The sequence below is a fragment of the Rhinichthys klamathensis genome, unplaced genomic scaffold, assembly GCF_029890125.1.
Source record: "Rhinichthys klamathensis goyatoka isolate OS25496 unplaced genomic scaffold, OSU_Roscu_1.1 h1tg000111l_1, whole genome shotgun sequence".
Taxonomy (NCBI): Eukaryota; Metazoa; Chordata; class Actinopteri; order Cypriniformes; family Leuciscidae; genus Rhinichthys; species Rhinichthys klamathensis.
The window spans coordinates 14,782,571-14,801,209 of record NW_026606649.1 but is presented as its reverse complement, the minus strand read 5'-3'; the positions used below and the strand labels follow the sequence as shown (position 1 = coordinate 14,801,209).

Genomic DNA, 18,639 nt, shown 5'->3' with positions numbered 1-18,639 from the left:
AGAATGAGGCATATGTTGAAAAGAACACTCTGTCTACATTTAAGCATGGTGGTGCTCTGTGATGCTCTGGGGCTGCTTTCCATCCTCGCACATGGCACTGGAAACCTGGAGTGTATGGAAGGCAAGATGCATTCATTGAAGTATCAGGAAATCCTAGGAGAAAACGTCATGCCATCAATGAGGAAGCTGAAGCTTTGGCGTCATTGGACCTTCCAACAGGACAATGATCCAAAGCATACCTCAAATTTCACCAAGGCTTGTTTGCAGAAGTCGTCCTGAAAGATTCTACAGTGCCATCACAGTCACCTGGCTTGAACCCCATGGAAAATGTCTAGTGGGATTTGAAGAAGGTGGTTGCAGAACGCAAACCCAAGAATATTACTGAACTGGAGGCCATTGCTCATGAAGAATGGGCTAAGATTCCTCAGAAACGCTGCCAGAAGCTGGCGTCTGGTTATATCTCGTTTGCAGCAGGTCATAACAGCAAATGAGTATTCTATTAAGTACTAAAGATGCTTGCCGTGAAGGGGTTGAATAATTTTGAGACTGCAGAAGTCATTAAAAGTTGCATTTTCAGTTAAATTTGGGGAAACCACTTAAAACATTTGTTGTGTTGAGCTATTTCAATTAGGTTTGTTTGATTTGTTGATTGCAAACAGCTGAAGGTCTGTAAGTTGCCAATAAACCAGATTTGCAATGGGGGTCTAAATCTCTCCCATATTGCAATAAAGAAAATAGACACAATGCTAAAAGGTAGCTTATTATGACTCCAGAGGACTTTAAGCTCAAGACGATGAGAGTCAGATCAGTATATAAGGAGATGAATTACATATCAGATAAATGCTACAGTAATGCAGCCGTTTCAGCTTGATCCCTCGTTTAAAGATTGTATCAGAATGTACTTGTTTCTAAAGGACAGGTTTTTTTTTTTTAAACTGCGTCTGGTTCAGCCAGACAACACAATCTTATATATCTGCAGCAGAAACTTTCACAGATCATTGGTTGACGTTATTGGCTGGAGAAGTGCAGACCTGGGCTGCATTTCATCCTTTCTAATTGACCTTCTATTCTTGCTGATGGGGTTATTTTATCAGTTTCTGTCTTAAAGGAATAGTCCCTCCAAATATAACAATTCTGGTTCAAGCCCTATATATTTATTTATTTATTTATTTTCTGTGGAACACGAGGAGACGTTTTGTGGTTGTTTTATGGTTGTTGTTGTTTTTCTCCCCCTTTATGGAGTTTAACAGCCCAAATATATCTTCATTGTATGGAAAATAACAATTTTGTGTACCAAAAAAAGTTAATAAAAAAAAAGAACATAATTCAGGTTTGGAATGACATGGAGGTGAGTAAATGATGACAGAATATTCATGTTCGGGTGAACTACCCCTTAAATCCATCTCAGAGATGAATACAAAACAATAGCAGGTGAGATATGTACTAAAATAATAGTCTAGACAGAAAATGACAGGATGTGTGTTTGTCTAGTGCATGAAGACATGAGGTGTCTGTGACCATCCTATGCCCCCTCAGGTGTCAGCTGAGAGCCCGTCTTTTGGGGCAGCGAGAAGACAAGACAGAGCCAGAGAGAGTGCATGGAAAGGGCACAAGCACATTATCGTCTCGTTTGGTACCGAGGGTGCCAGACTATAATGAATAAAGGAGGCGATATTAAAAAAATGAGAGAAAAAGAGGTGTGAGGATGCCAAGCGCTTGGAGAGACACAAAGGGACACGATAAACCCTGATAAAGTCAAAGAATCTTGGGAATGGAATACTAGTATGCGCTTTCTTCATACTGCACTCTATATACTGTGTGCTGCCTACTATTTTAAAAACAGTGAGTGAAACAGAATGCAGTAAGCAGCAATAAACTTTTCATGAATTTAAAGTTGAATAGAAATGGCAGTTCTATCAAATAATGAATCAAAAAGCAAACAAATATGATGTTGCTTTTGGTTCATTGGTCACACTGGAAAAAGAAGGTTGAGCGCATTGTCCAGTATCCAGTGCGCCTAGATGTATACTGCAGAGTATTTTGCCAAATGTACTCTAGAAGGTCATCCGGTTTTCTATACTATGCACACAATACATGCTGCATACTCCAAAACTAGTTTGAGTAGTATTTTCAACTATGTTCAGAATACTAGCATATTGCTTACTGTATTGTACTAACTATACTCTGTTATAACTCTAATATTCAAAACTAGCATGTGAAATAATATGCAATATCCAATGATACTGTATGTTTCAAACATGTATACTTGCTGCCACATCATATTTAATACTTAATTTTACATTTTTAAAGAAATTGTGTAAAAAATGCCCATTGTTTGACAGCCTTCAGATTCATTCTTCAAACTGGAATAGTTCACATTGTGCTTTGTGGAAGATTGCATTGTAGGATACAGTATTCCAGTGTGTTTCGGTTGAATAGTGAACATTTTGACAAATGTAGCAGCATGTAACCCAGGTATTTAGTGCATACTGAATTTAAATAAAAAATATGCATACTGTGCTTAATACATATAGCAAATGTAAGTATTTAAGGACATATTTTACAAATTTACAAGAAATGTGTAAAAAAAAAGTATAATTCAGGTATTCTATGCATACTGCAAACTGAAAATGTGCATACTGTGCACAATAAACATACTGCACATGTATAGTGTGTGATTATTGAAGGTCATAATAAAAATAAATAACCATTACTAAATAAATAAATAAATTAATTAATATTACTTCCAATTTATTCATCAAACTGAAATTGAAGGTCATATTGTGCATTGTGGAAAAGTGCATTGTGGGATACAGTATTCCACGTGGTGTGCTTCGCCTGAATACTCAACATTCTGATAAATATAGCATGTAATCCAGGTATTCTGTGCATACTGAAATAAAATGTATACTGCGCACAGTATGCATACTGCAAATATATCATTGGTATACAGGATACATGGGCATGTTACATGTATGCCAAGTCATGGCAAGTCATAACGTATTACACATAAATATTCACATATTTAAATGATCATACTTAATCTACATTTAAAGGTAAAGTAATATCCTTTGGGCGTGTACAGTGCACGTGATGCAAATTGTCACCAGAATAGTACACATGCCGCTTGACTTTTGCAGGTCGCACTAAAGAGACGAAACTAAAGAGACGGAAGAACAACAACAAAATACCAAAGACTGCAACAACAACAACAGACGCCAACATTGACAAGCACTTGAGAGAGGGGGTTATGAGATAGCCGGAACTTTTCTTTAAAACTTTTCATTTTATCGGTCATAACTTCTTGAGAAAGATAGCGAGGGCTTCGGACAAAGATGAACATTTCTAGAGCGCAAGCGTCGACTGCCTGCATTCGTGCACGCTAACAAATGGAGGATACTTTGAAAGGCATATTACAGCATGTTCGACTGTACACATACGCTAGAGTAAAAAACAAAAGGTACTCTTTGGGCTTTAGTACCACAGCACTCTATAGGGGACTGGGGAAAAACACCCTGGCAGGTCCCTACGGTGTGTGCGTGTTCATGGAGGTGTGGACAGCAAAAAGGCCATGACATTAATGCCGGGGTGAGGGGGGGTCCAAACACTCTGCTGGTAACACTCTCTCTCAGCAATGCTGGAAGTGTCAGCTTCCACCCAATCAATGGTTCTTACGGTAGCACTAACAGCGTCTAGACGACAGGGTCATTGACTGCTCTTCAGAACTGTGTGTGTGTGTGTGTGTTTGTCTCAGTACAGAGGTCGCACGCAGGGCACGCGCTCTCCAGCAGGACAGACAAGGCATTACATTGACCGTGCATGTGGGGGGAGATTGCTATCTCGTCTCCACATACCTCGACACACACACAATCTGTTGGCAGACTAAACATTTGACTTCAAAGGCCATGTGGTGAATTAAAGCATGTCTGTTCTGTCTGAGCGTCTGATGTATGAGTACACTAGAAAAACGAAACTAAATTCTAAACGTGTGTCCTAAAAGGCCCAAGTTTAGACACAAAGATGGGTGGGCCTGACATTACAAAGTCACATCTGACATAACTTTACAAAAGTTCACCAACACATCCTTCATTGCTTGGTTCAAGCATTGTAAGAGCAATTTCAGTTCCTAAAATTCCTGTTGTACATACTTAACGTGCACTGTTGCGTTACTGTGATGTTACAAACCTCAGTGCTCAAGGGAGTAATAGAGTTAACTTCAAATGTCTGTCGTTAAACCTATTCAGGTAGCTATAAACATAAAACATTCTTGTTTCACATGGGCTTATGACATGGATCATGACATCATAACATCCATCCATCCTTCAATGGACCTCTCTCATCACTTCATTCGTATAGGGGAAGAAAAAAGGACAGCATGTACTGTCCTACATCCCATTAGGTCAAGCAAACGTCATACAATTTCTCTTAAAAGCATAGAATACAAAACAGATTGTTTTATTTATTTATTTTGTCAAAAAGCCCCATCTGCTTAAACATGGTGAGTTTTGACATTTAAAACTCTGCCGTTCTTTTAGCTAAAGTGTTTTTAAAGGAGAACTCCGGCGCAAAATGAACCTTTGGTCTAATTACACATTGTTACCTAGTCAACCGTTATCTGAGATTTGTTTTCATGAATATCGAATGTAAATAGTTTTATCTCTAAAAACAGTTTAGCCTATAAAGCTAGTATAATGCTAGTATATTGGGCATCGAGTAATGACAAATAAAAATCGCTTGTTAATACCACTAACAAGGCTCAAAATAGCCCCACACTAGCACGGTAGCATAATGAGGGTCCCTACCTTCAAACCGAAGCATTGAGAACTTTGTCAGTGTCCAGACAGTTTAATAAGAAGATATTTAATGCATACAGTCAACTTCGCGTATACAGGCAGAAGCCATCTTTGAAAAGCAGTCTCTACCCGTCGATCTACGAACGCCAATCCAAGCCTGCTGTTCGCGCTCACCTTATCAAAACTTATAGCTCGTTCACATCTCACCAGCGCACTTGGATCGGCGTTCGTAGATCAACTGGTAGAGACTGCTTTTCAAAGATGGCTCCTGCCTGTATACGCGAAGTTGACTGTATGTTTAAAATATCTTCTTATTAAACTGTCTGGACACTGACAAAGTTCTCAATGCTTCGGTTTGAAGGTAGGGACCCTCATTATGCTACCGTGTTAGTGTGGGGCTATTTTGAGCCTTGTTAGTGGTATTAACAAGCGATTTTTATTTGTCATTACTCGATGCCCAATATACTAGCGTTATACTAGCTTTATAGGCTAAACTGTTTTTAGAGATAAAACTATTTACATTCGATAATCATGAAAACAAATCTCAGATAACGGTTGACTAGGTAACAATGTGTAATTAGACCAAAGGTTCATTTTGCGCCGGAGTTCTCCTTTAAGATTCGCCTGTTCTGTCTCTCCGTTCCTGAATGCATCTGATTGTATTCGCAATGTTCCGGAGCATGCAGCCTCTTTCTAAAGACGCCCTGTGTTAACAGATGACGAGAGACACAAGCCACAGCTGTACGTGCAGTACAATCTAAAGAATGAGGGCTTGTACAGTGCTGTTCTGTTCCGTTCCGTTCCGTTCGCAGACACACACACACACAGATCTCAACTGAAACCATGCCAACTGCAGACAGAGTCTGCCACAGCACCAGCGAACATTTATAGCACAGTTTTCACACAGGAAAGGTGAGGTTTGTGTGTGTGTGTGTGTGTGTGCAAGAGAGAGACACGGGGAGCATTAATGTGTGTTAGCATTTAGGCATTGCTATTTAAAGACTTTGCAACAATTTTCACCTAAACGCCGCTGTAATAAGTCAACTAGCACATGGTTTAGAGGTCACCCCTCTCACTCAAATAAGGCAGAAAAAGAAAGTGTCTAATTTGCTGCAAACGTAAGATCAGCACAAGTCTGCCAAGCAGCCTTGTGCGGTTCATACCAACTAACGCCACCACATTGGCTCAACATATAATTCTGTCCTCTGAGAAGGCGCACCAGAGGGGTATGGCCTGGGTCATAGGCTTTGCCCCGGGAGGGGATTAAAAAAAAACACTATGCAGGCCTGAAGCGTCTCCATCTGGACTTTCTATCAGAAATCATGTCCCACAGGCGCTAACTTGGGGCACGTCCATGCAATATGTTCCGCAAGAGCTAGCCAGATCTTAGCAGCACTGGCAGAAGACAGACAACGCTACGAAAAGACAAAGGCTTAATTTGTGGTATGAGACACAAAGATGGTCTGTACTGAGGGGTATAGCTAGAAATACTGAAAGCATGTAGAGCTATGCTGTGCTTCAAAATAAAAGATTCATTTTTATGGGTGAATCATAAATTTAAATTTGACCCCATTGACACTACTTTTTTGAAAGAAGTCTCTTATGATTATCAATGCTGCAATTATTTTATCCAAAAATACAGTAAAAACAGTATTTTGTGAAATATGATCACAATTTAAAAGAAACCGTTTTCTTTTCTATTTGAATACATTTTAAACTGCCCGTATTATGGTTTTTCGAATATTCCCTTTCATGCAGTGCGTAATATAGGCCTAGCTGTTTGTGAATGTAAACATTCTGCAAAGTTGTAAAGTCCAAAGTGCACGATAAATAAAGTTATTGTCTCTCAAAAGAAAGAATCGACTAAAGGAGTCGTCTGTAATCTGTTCTCAAATCTTGAAGTTCAACTCGGGTTTCACAAAATGCTTGCTCTTGAAACTGAAAGATGGGTCAGTAGTACCCAGTTCATTTGGACCAGCTTGCTCCTCAGAATCACAACCTGTAAGTATGAATAATTATTGATGTATATATTTTCTACCGGGTGCTCAAAATACATAGTTTTGTGTTTTATATTGTGTAAGTTTCTGGCTTACTCACATTATTACTGTCTTACTTGAAATACTTCTGCTAATCAGCTGTGGACCACTATTACCTAAAACTGTGTCTATTAATGTTCTTACTACTTTGAGTAAAGATAAAGGATGGAGCAAGATTTGTTTAGCAAACTTTAATGTTACATACACTTGTTAATGCTGATGGTGGTAATATTTCACAGTATTAGAGTTTATTTTTCTATGGAAGTCAATGGCTACCGTCAACTGTTTGATTACCAACATTCTTATCAAAATATCTTTTTTTTTTGTTCAACAGATGAAAGAAACTCATACAGGTTTGAACCAACATAAGGGTGCGTAATTGATGATGGAAAATTTTTGGGTGAACTAAACTTTTAATATAGGACCTACATGATGAGCGCTACTTCCAGAGCAGGGCTCCCTGGAGTGACATCGCAGAAATCAACTACAGTAATTTTGCAATTACTGCTGATAAGTACAAAACTCTGATTAGCATGGAGGAGATACCTTTTATCACATGTTGCTTCATCACTTCTTGATAGAACAGGGCTTCTCAACTCTGGCCCTCAAGGTCCACTCTCCTGCAGAGTTCAGCTCCAACCTCAATCAAACTCACCTGCCTGTAACATTCTAGTAATCCTGAAGACCTTGATTAGCTTGTTCTGGTGTGTTTGATTAGGGTCAGAGCTAAATTCGGCAGGAAAAAGGATCTCGAGAGCCAGAGTTGAGAACCAATAGGAGCAAAGACTGTAAAAAAAGATGGGCAGCGCGTCTCCACTTCCTTTCACTGGAGAAAAATGAAGCCAAAAAATCAGAGTAATGGTCATTGCTGATTACGTCATTCGGAGCCTGAGGTTGAGCCACGGTATCAAGGTCCTGCACATACTCCCGCTCATGCAGACTCAATCACAAGCACAGCTGTCAATCGTGACATTACGCCCTGTTTTTATAGTATCAAATATATAACTAAAACCATATTTAAAAAAAAAAAAAAAAAAAAAACGATTAAAGGGTAACTAAACCCCTGGTCAGAGCCTGACTCCACCCACTGGCAATATTTGAAAAATGCTGGAAAAGTGGGCGGAGCCCAGCGGAGATAGAGGGGATGAACGGATACTCTATCCTGATCGTTTTCAATACTCGCAATTCCAACTCCTGACTCGCTACAGTGGTTTTGACGAAACAAGATGGTTTTTATACTGCCATGGGCATGGTAGCTCGTACCAAGGGCGTGGTAAGCTGAAACCTGCTTACGTCAGCTCTCACCGCTACCGTCACAAACTACCGCAAACATCCAATAGGAAAATTCAAGTGCAGTAGTCACCGTTCAACCTGAAGAGGGCAGCACTCAGACGTTTTTACACCATATATTGTAGAATTAAAACACTTTATACCCAAATGTCGAAAAAGTTACTCGAATCAATGAACAGCACTAATAAAGCCCCAGTCTTACAGATCATTAACTAAAAAAAGTTGGTTTAGTGTTTAGTTACCCTTTAACATCTACATACCATAAAAAGAACTACCTAAAATGTCTGAAACCATCTTTGGAAAAAACGTATTTGAAGAGTAATTCGATTTTTTGTTAGGCTCGGTCCCATTCGATTACATGGAGAGGCGTTTATGACCTATACTTCACCCAGCCACTAGGGAACGATCAAAATGTTTTGGCTTCACTTTTCAGGGCGCATTTGGCACACTTGGCTAGGACAAGGATGCGGTAGCCCTGTCCCAAATGGCACCCTAAGCACTGGCGGTCTTCCTACAAGTCTGCACTTTCGTGACGTAACGCCACTTTGACTGTCAGGAAGTAGTCTGCTGTGGAGCTCGCATCAGTGCAGCCTCGGCAAAAGTGCATATCGACCGCAAAGGGGCCGCTCGCGAGCACCCTTCTGAAACCTAAAATGACAAATGGGACACCCTACGGTCTGATAAGGCCGGTGTGATATTCATCACAAAGGAAATGAAACAACCGCCAATCACACCAAGTAATCAAAGACGATTTTGCGAGAAATCTTTTATGATACAGCATTCTGTTTTGCAATGATGCTCTCATTTTGTGTTGTATTATAAATCCAGTGCACCCCTTTCCTTTACAGCTTGTCCCACCCTAAAAGCACAAACTTAACGTCCTGACTGTTTTGTCTTCAATATTTGTTCAAGGACTTTTTACTCACATTAGTTAGCCTAGTAATTTTTGCTGTGATATCTAAATGATAACAAAAAATTAAATTTCACCAGCATCTAAAATGTTGGTATCATTACAACCATTAAAAAGGTTGGTTGATCAAAGGGTAGAAGAATAGTCTGTCTCAGTAGTGTGTGTCGTGCCCTATACTGTGAGACCTTTCCCCTTCAGGCCAACCGAGTTTGGCTGAACACAAGCCATGGCGCGAGTGCTGTCCCGAGAACAGTTTGACCGCACAGCCGGAGAGGGACGTCACACATTCCCCGCCTGTGTCAGGAAGCTTTCCTGCTATGCTGTAGGAATGCAGGCTTCTATCGGCTTTCTCTCCTCGAGCCAGGAAGAGAAGAGGGGGAGGGAGGCCGTGCGAGAGAGGGAGAGAGAGACGTGGGCAGGCTACAGGCGAGGAGCAGTCTGCCTCGCCACTTATGGGCATGTTAGGTGGCAGCAGCACAAATGACCATACATGAGTCTGAAGCTGGTGGAAGGAGCCGATCACGATGACTGTTGATGTCACAATGCAGTTTTGTGGCATCTGTTGCCAGGTTTGGCCATCAAGCAGTCAGAGTTAAAGTACAAGTCTCATCTCATTCCATGAACTGTAATCAGGATCCCTGACCCCAATCTTTGTCCTAGCCATAGCCATGTCTCAGGTCAGCTGATGTAGGCCTATGCTGCACCACCATAGCTGGCTGAATGATGTCTGCATGGATCACCAAAGTCATCTAGGCTCATCACACCACAGCGATCAAATTACAGGCCTAGTCTGGCTCACTCGCTCACCAGACATGAGACAGGGTTGGGAATGTTTTTATTCTATTTGTTTGTGTGGGGGATCGAACTAATGTACATGCAATTTTTTAGCTGCGACAATGCGACGCGGAACATCAGTGGTGCGTGCCCCAATGGTAAATTACCTGTCCAAAGTACTGAAGTTTGCAAGTATGAATGTGCAAAACTACATGTTTTTAAAAGTCTAAAGATTTTTAACCAGACAAACCATTTTTAAAACGCAAAAGTCATGATGAAAGATGCAATGTAATGGCCATTGCCCAGTCTTAGGGCTTGTTTACAAATGACAAATATTCTGTGCAAAAATTGTGTGCAACAAACATTTGAATTTGAATGAATAGTGTTTAATGTGTCTGTTCAGACCTACACAAACATTTGCATATACCATCAATACAGTTTTTTAACCTTTTTTTTTTTAAATCGCACAGCAAAGAACTCTAGTCAACCAAAAATATTTGGCCCTTGTATACTGCTGTATTTCTGCTTTTGCATAAGCACCACCTACTGTCAGAACATTTGCATTGCTGTGAACAGGCCTTCAGGCTTATTCGCTGGAGCGTTGGAGCTTTTAAAGAGATTCATTTAGGCACACATAACGTCTCAGAGTGGGTTTTAGCATGCTAGCATGGAGTGATGCTAGTGGCACAGACATTACACACTTTACCTTTAAAGTTCTTCCATACAAAAAAAAAAAGTGTACTCCCTAGTCAACCATACACTTGTTGGATGACTAGCTGACAATCCTGACCCATCCCTAATAAATGTTTTTGTGTTACAAATTGTTGCATGTTGAAAATATCTCCAAAGGTGCCGGCCTGAATGCTGTGCTATTTCTTGGGAATTTTCAGTGTCCAATAATGCATGCTTTTTTTGGCTAATATTAACCACATTTGCATGAGCAATGAAAAGGAAAATGTTCTTAAAATGAACATCTTTCAGTTGATTTTTTTATGTATTTAATGCTAATGGATTAAGCTAGAGGCTGAAAAGTTCGCAAAGGGGTCAGTGGCATAAAGACACTATTTTTTGTATGTGCTTCATGCTACACTAATTGCATCGTATTAGAATGTGAATTGTGACATCCGAAATTTCCAGGTCCTCTCCACTGAGGAACTGAAGAGTGGCAATGGGACGTTTACGAATTTAATAATTCTGGTTTAAGACCCATTCAGCTGGAAGGCATCAGAGACACGGTTGAGGACAGACTACACTTCAATGGACACAAGAGAAAGCAGGAGGGCGTTCTCGGATTTAATCTCCATGAATAAATATGTTGGCCAGCAAAGGCTAGATATGCATCAACACTCTCTCAACATATAATATTTCATTCTGATCTTTCACTCGCTCTGCATTTTGGATGTGTGATTGACATTGGGTCATTTTTGTTTTGTTTACTGGCTCCCAAAGTAAAATCTACAATAAGTAGATCAAAGAATAATATTATAACCGCAGTAAACTGTGCTGCTGGTGCAAATCCGTTCAGTTAAAAGTCTTGAATTATTTTTCAAAAAATATTAAGATTAAAAACGAAAGACCTTGGCATTCTTTCCAGTGCTGTGCATCCTCACAGGCTTGAGTCAGGCCTTGAATAAAGACTTTCGAAATCAAGCTCTGTCCCTAACACTCCCTCTTCCTGCCCAATGAATTATTCCTGCATGAAACTAATCCATCAATAAGCCTTCAAAGCAAAAAGATGCGTTGAACCAGGACTCTGATCAATATTTATGGGGCATACATGAATAAAACTGAGCTTCTTCAAAGGCAGCTAAGAGAAACCTGCAGAAAGAGAGAAAAGCCCTTTTTCTCTTCCTCGCCACAGCCGTAGATAAAACCTGGTGAATTTGGAGTCTTAGCCTGAGCTAGAACAGAGAGACTCCCTGGGTGGACTGGGAAGGGTGCCTAAGATGGCTAAAAATAAAGATCGAGAAGGAAGAAGAGGAAAAACAGCGGCCTGTTAGTCCCTAATCAGTCTCCCAAGCTTAGGAACAAGTACATAGATGGCTTGTTGCTAACAGGCTTGCTCCCTAATGCTCCAGCACCACAGGAGTGTAGATTTATGTACCACATCTATTATGATGTAGTGATTGTTGATGGAAGGCATGTGAATGAGTCACAATAAGCACTGTTTGCTGGCTCTGCTCGAAACATTATTACACCCCATGAAATCAAAAGTGAAGCTTTGTAGGTTTTAGTATAAGTCTGGTATAGGCATTTGGCATATAGGCCTACACATTTTTACAATACCTACAGTCTTTCCCTTCTGAAATTAAACAAATCATCATCATCATCATCTTTTCACAGGCATATGCAATTTTTTATCTGTTGAAATGCTCTCTAAAATGAGATACCCCCTCTCTCTGACTAGAAATAGCAAATTATGGGCTGTTCAACAAAGTGAAACACTAGCTTGCTATTTACTGAATACTGTACCATATCCACAGCATACTGAATACTATTCTTTAAAAATAGCAAGTAAAACAGTGGGCATTAACCTATCATGAGCATTTCAAACAGTAGTATGCTACAAGTAGTTATCTTGAAATTAAAAATGATTATCTTACAGTTTTTAATTAATTTTGTGTATACATTTTGTAGCTTTTGGCAGTCCAAATAATGGACAAGTCAAAACAAAAGAAATGTTAAAAATGACAGCTGTAATCACTCATATCACACACAAAAAATAGAAGACCATTCAATTCACACACATTGCATTTCATTTGCCAGCCAGTGGCGTAAAATGAAGGCTATTGTCTAAAAAACAGATTTTTCTGTTTTTCATATATAAAACACATCAACTGTAGAAAGAAAATTTAATTTGCAAACCATTTCATAGCATCTTCAACATGAAATTAAAGACAAAATCCTGCTATAAATAAACCAACAGCCATATATCTGTATCAGTACATAAGCATGAATGGACTCCATAAATACACTGAAGGAGTGAGTCATGCTATCAACATATTTGTGGTAGGATTCAAAAGATTACTGTGTATGTTTGCTCCAAACTGGACTGCATTTTTATCAGCTGTTTTTCAGTGGACAATGGCAACGATATAAGGTCACTGGCAAAATACTGTGATGTAAAAACAAACTCATGCAAAAGAGAACAACAAAAACTGCAGCACCCAGCATAAACAGCTGGGCCAACTTCAGACAGGTCAACAAAAAACAAACCTTCAGGGAGGACAACTTTATTTTTCATATCCTCTCAGCACTATCTTTATAGTCATATCAGGGCAGAAGACTCTCTTTAGAGCAACATTAGCTGCAGGAAGTTATCCAGGCTTTGCTCATGCACAGGCTCAGATGGAATTTCAGGAATTTATTCCCCAATTTTGAGTGAAAAACTGCGTAATTAAGCCATGAATATGATCACACTAGACTTTGAGCACGCAAATTCACTGGACACTAGCCTGGTTAAAACCAGACCATTCTCAGTTGTAACTGAGTTATGGTCTGGCAAAGCGTCATAGACAAATCATTTCCAGAGGGGCGTCACCAACGGACGTCTCGGAGAGACCTAAAACCAATCAGAGCGATGAAGGAGATGACGTATGCAGAGCGGCGGAGAAACATCTCCGAGTGTTGTTCTTTGCTCGGTTTTTAACAAAAAGGAAACGTTCAAATCGCTTAAAACAGACGCGATAGCTGATTCGAACGAGTGATGTTCGACGGCGGCATCCATCTTTGTAATGTAGGGTACAAAATCTGCTTGAAAATCCCAGCGCTGTCGTCATCGTGTAAAGCCCGCCCCAACGTTTCTGATTGGTGCCTCGATTTCGACGGATTGGAAATGGGCTTGAATGAGCTCTTTGCCAGACTAACTTTCAGAGCAAATCTAAATTTGCCAGAAGTTGTCTGGGTTTTCCCAGGCTAACTGGACACTGCAAAGAATGAGAATGACACCTTTTTAAAAACACACATTTGACATAAATAATAAAAACAGTACAAAATATTTGTTATAAGTGTAAACTACTCTCCAACCACTTTCCAAGAGGTCACACTGTGACGTATCATTTATCTATTGGTCACACACATCTTCACGTGACACAAATTCGCAGGTAAAAGTTCACCAAACTCGAACTTTGGAACGCAGCGAAACGCACAACTTCTTTGTATAAGCTTACATTTTCAGTGTCTTGGTTTGCATATGTTTTAATAGAAGGCAATGGATTGAAAAGTGTAGTGTGTTTGAGGCGTGGTTTCACAAACATGGCTTAGATTAAGCCAGAATTAGGCCTTAGTTCAATTCGACATTTAAGTAGCTTTTATAAACGTGCCTTAAAAAAAACATTACTGGTGTGCACCTTGAGACAAAACAACGGCACTGACATGTCTTAAGATATGTACAAACATGCATTTTAGTCTGGGACTAGGCTTAAGCCTTGTCTATGAAAGCGGGAGGAAATGTTTTAAACTGATTCTTATTTATAGCTGAGAGTGTTATCCAATTATTCAAAATATTCAATAAATGAATAAATGAATATTTTCTGTTAAAAATGATTTTTTGTCATTAATTACTTACCCTCATGTCGTTCCAAACCACTAATTCCTTCGTTCAACTTCGGAACACAAATCAAGATCTTTCTGACCAATTTTTGACCAAAGCTTTCCAAATTTTCTGAAGAGACACGATTGCTTTACATGATGGCTTTTATTCACATATAAACATTCATCAACTCACACATCAGTTCTAGTAAACGGAAGCATGATCGCTTGACATCCAAGAAACAATGAGATTCATTCCCGTGTGTTACATTTGAGCTTCCGCAAGAACCAATGAGGTTTGTTCTCGTGAGTAATCAGTTCGGTTGAGCTTCTGTTTATGTTCGCTGATCAATATTTAAATGTGAATAAAAGCCTAAATTCAATCTGTTAATAATATAAAGCGATCAAGTCTCTTCAGAAAATTTGGACTAAACCGCTCAATTCATATGATTTAGTTTTACTTTTAGTTTTGAACTTTTTGAAGCGTCGAATTGGTAGTTGCGTAGCTGTCAATGGAGGGACAGAAAGCTCTCAGATTTCATCAAAAATACCTTAATTTGTGTTCCAAAGATTAATGAAAGTCTTGCAGGTTTGGAATGACATTAGTATGAGCGATTAATGACAGCATTTTCAGTTTTGGGTGAACTAACACTTTAATGTTGTTTTAGGTGGGGTAAAATGAAATGAACGGCAAAACTCATTTTGTTCACGTACCCCCTCTGTCACCTCACGTACCCGAGTTTAGGAACCACTGCTCTACAGGACTAAACAAGACCAAGAGTTTCCATGATGTACTTTTGTTTTGCTGGGTGTTTAACAGAGGTGGAATGAAATGGACATTGAGTGAGACAGAAAGTAGAGGGGTCAGTGTGGAGGAGTATCACTTAATTTGGCAGCTTAAAAGAAAAGCACAGGCTATGTTCCAAAACCTATTGAGCTGTCTTGCTGTCTACTGCCTACAAAGGCAACTGCCTTCTAAGGCAGCATCTGAAATGGAGCATCACTTTTTGTACCAGCAGTGTTCCCATGATGCTTTAAAATAGTGCCTACTCAGGCAGCTCTCTAGTTTTCGGAACAAAGCCACATCCGTGTTATGGCGCTGGACTGTGTGCATCACTAGGAACAAATGAGGAAATCTGGGGCCTGGGGCTCCACATAATGCCACTTTATGTTACTTCAAACATGCAAAATGACCCCAGGAAAGAGACAGAGGAAGTTTTTCCAAGAATTACTGTCTAGCCACATTTTAAGGTACCAGACAGTATGGGCTGAATTATGCATCTTTGTGAGACTGAAAGAGATTGCAGCCATGGTCTCTGATTCACCTCTCTCTCAGACATGATGAATTATGAGTCTTCAAACTGGCCCCTGAGGATGTTATATACGCCTATAAGGGAATAACAGTGGAAGAGCGCCATTACATGTCAAAAAGACACAACCCTGCAATAAAAAAAATAAACATTTTGAAAGCAAAGCTTCATGATTTATCTTATTTTGCTGTCTGTTTGTGTGTTTGTGTGTGTGTGTTTTTTTTTTTTTTTGTCGCATAACATGAAACATTGCATAAAAGTGAATACTACAAAGCCTTATTGCCCCTCTTACAACAAATCTATAAAAAAGATAATGCAGTCAGAGACAGCATCCTGATATTTCTATTGCATAATACAAACTGACGTTAAACTGTCACAGATAACTTATATTTCTAAGTTCATACTGTGTTTACCTTCTCTACAGAAACTTTTAATTAGACGAGGATACTAAAGTCCTGACTTTGCAGCAAATAAAAATGAAAACTTGATATTAGACCAGAAAGTTTAGAATGGCACAGCCCCGTTATTTACCGCGTATTTAACCTAAGAACACCGCAGTCGTGCGAGGTGGAATCCTGAACATTTATGCAGCATTAATAAGCGACGGTCCCTTTAAGAACGTGAACGCGTCTTTTCCATTGCGACTGTCTGCAACAACTTCAATTGCTTTTTCCTTGCAGAAATGCAGCACATTTACTCCCTCGAACCACTCCGGGCCATCATCAAATAACTCCATATGATAGATAGAAATGGCTTACGTTTGTAAATGTGTCGTCGTGATGGGGACCGAGCCGCAGAGGGAAGTGTCTCTCCTCCAGACGAGGCTGTCAAGAGCGTCTAGACTGACTGTCTCACTCTCATAGCCAAAACTCAGCAGAGCACAAACTCCCGTTGTGTTCCAGTCAGTCCAGCCCTCTGTCTCGCTCTATGAGTAATTTACAACACACTAGAGCGACATCTGCAGGACAGGAGTACCAATGAGCGCACACGAACGTCATTAACAATGTGTCCTAGGATAGATAGATAGATAGATAGATAGATAGATAGATAGATAGATAGATAGATAGATAGATAGATAGATAGATAGATAGATAGATAGATAGATAGATAGATAGATAGATAGATAGATAGATAGATAGATAGATAGATAGATAGATAGATAGATAGATAGATAGATAGATAGATAGATAGATAGATAGATAGATAGATACAAAAATTGAGTTCATTGAAATTAAAAATTTGAGTTTAATAAATAGAAACTCAAAATATTATGTTATCTGAACCACATAAATTATTTAAGTTGATTTGACAAAAGATAAAAAAATTGTGATGATAATTTTTTACAGTTTGGATAGATGATGGATAGATTAGATGGATGGACGGACGGACGGACTAATAGAGTGTATATGTGTATAACAGACAATAATGAGGATGAAAAAGAAGGTATTTATTCAGCAACCAGTACAGCAATGTCTGCCTGTGTGTGAAGACGGAAGGCCAGACATCACCACCTGGAGTGAGTTTAACTGCATGAGTCGTGTGTGTGTGTGTGTGTGTGTGTGTGTGTGTGTGTGTGTGTGTGTGTGTGTGTGTGTGTGTGTGTGTGTGTGTGTGTGTGTGTGTGTGTGTGTGTGTGTGTGTGTGTGTGTGTGTGTGTGTGTGTGTGTGTGTGTGTGTGTGTGTGTGTGTGTGTGTGTGTGTGTGTGTGTGTGTGTGTGTCTTTAAGTCTGTCTGGAGGGATGAGACAGCATTAGGAAGGGGAAAGGGAGGTGCTAATTTTGCAGAGGTGTTGTGTCATTTATCCTCTTAAAAACTAATTTACCAAAACATGACTGAACCCCCTGGCAGGGATTTAACAAGTGTGTTTTCCATTACTGTATGGTTGTGTTGTGAATGAGAGAGTCCTTGCCAACCCAATGCAGACATGCATGGCCACAGGGTTGGCAGGTGTGCAATCAGGCCACAATACTATGTTCTCTTGATTAACACACTCTCAGCAGCCTGAGGACCAAAGCCCTGACCAGTTACATCTGCCACAGACAGAAGAGGAAAAAAAAATAAACCCAGAACTACTATGACCCAAATTGTTTGATCCGGCTCAGTACTGGATGGCCAAAGCAGGGCTTAAAAAACAAAATCACAATCTGATATATAGACACTATTCGATTTGTAACTACAATAAAATAGCAAATTCATATATAAATCTGTTTTAACCTCACAAAATGCACAGTACAAAATTATTTCTTTGACAGTGTTTTTATTATTATTATTATTATTATTATGAGACAAACATTTGGATCATATGTGAGGATTAATTTCAAGGACATTCCTCCAAATTTACTTTCCTAAAACAATGCCCATTTTAGAACTATGATTTTTTTATTTGCATTGTTCCATTTTCATAAAAAAAGGACAATTCTCTAATACTACAACGCAAAAAACTAATTCTTATTACTAGAAGATAAAAATATTTTAATACTGAAATACAAAAAAATATTTGTTATAGTTGAAATTATGTATGCAATATGTGCAGTACATCACAGTAGCGTCTGTTTTACTGCCCTTGAAAAATTGTTTGAATAAAAAACTTTTAATAACTGCATTTTTTTACTGTAACCCAAACTCAAAAATATTACAGTAAGGTATTACATTACACTAAGAATGTAAAAAAAAATCTGATATAAATATTATTATATATGGTTTAAACAATGTTTTTCATGCTTGTTCAGTGAACCATAACTAATTATTGCACATGCACCTGAAGAGTCCATAAGACACTAACGGTTTACAGGCAGTAGACAATTAAGGTCACAGTTACAATAACTTTGAACACTAAAAAGACCCTTATACTGACTCTGAAATACACCAGAAGATGCCCTGATCACCTGTGTGAACAACATGCCATATTCCTTCTTGCAGGAGGACTGCAGATGTGGACAGAGTTCGTAATGTAAGATGCCCAAGACAGTGCTACAGGGAGACAGGAAGGATAGCTG

General features: G+C 39.3%; 1 protein-coding gene across 1 annotated transcript in view; it reads right to left on the bottom strand.

Annotated features, from left to right (window-relative positions):
• Nucleotides 1-16,536, bottom strand: part of ldlrad4a (low density lipoprotein receptor class A domain containing 4a) — a 98,336-nt gene extending 81,800 nt beyond the window's left edge. The window contains exon 1 of the mRNA XM_056254631.1: nucleotides 16,402-16,536. The gene's annotated coding sequence lies outside the window, so the exon portion shown is untranslated. The remainder of the gene's footprint in view (nucleotides 1-16,401) is intronic.
• Nucleotides 16,537-18,639: the final 2,103 nt, after the last annotated feature.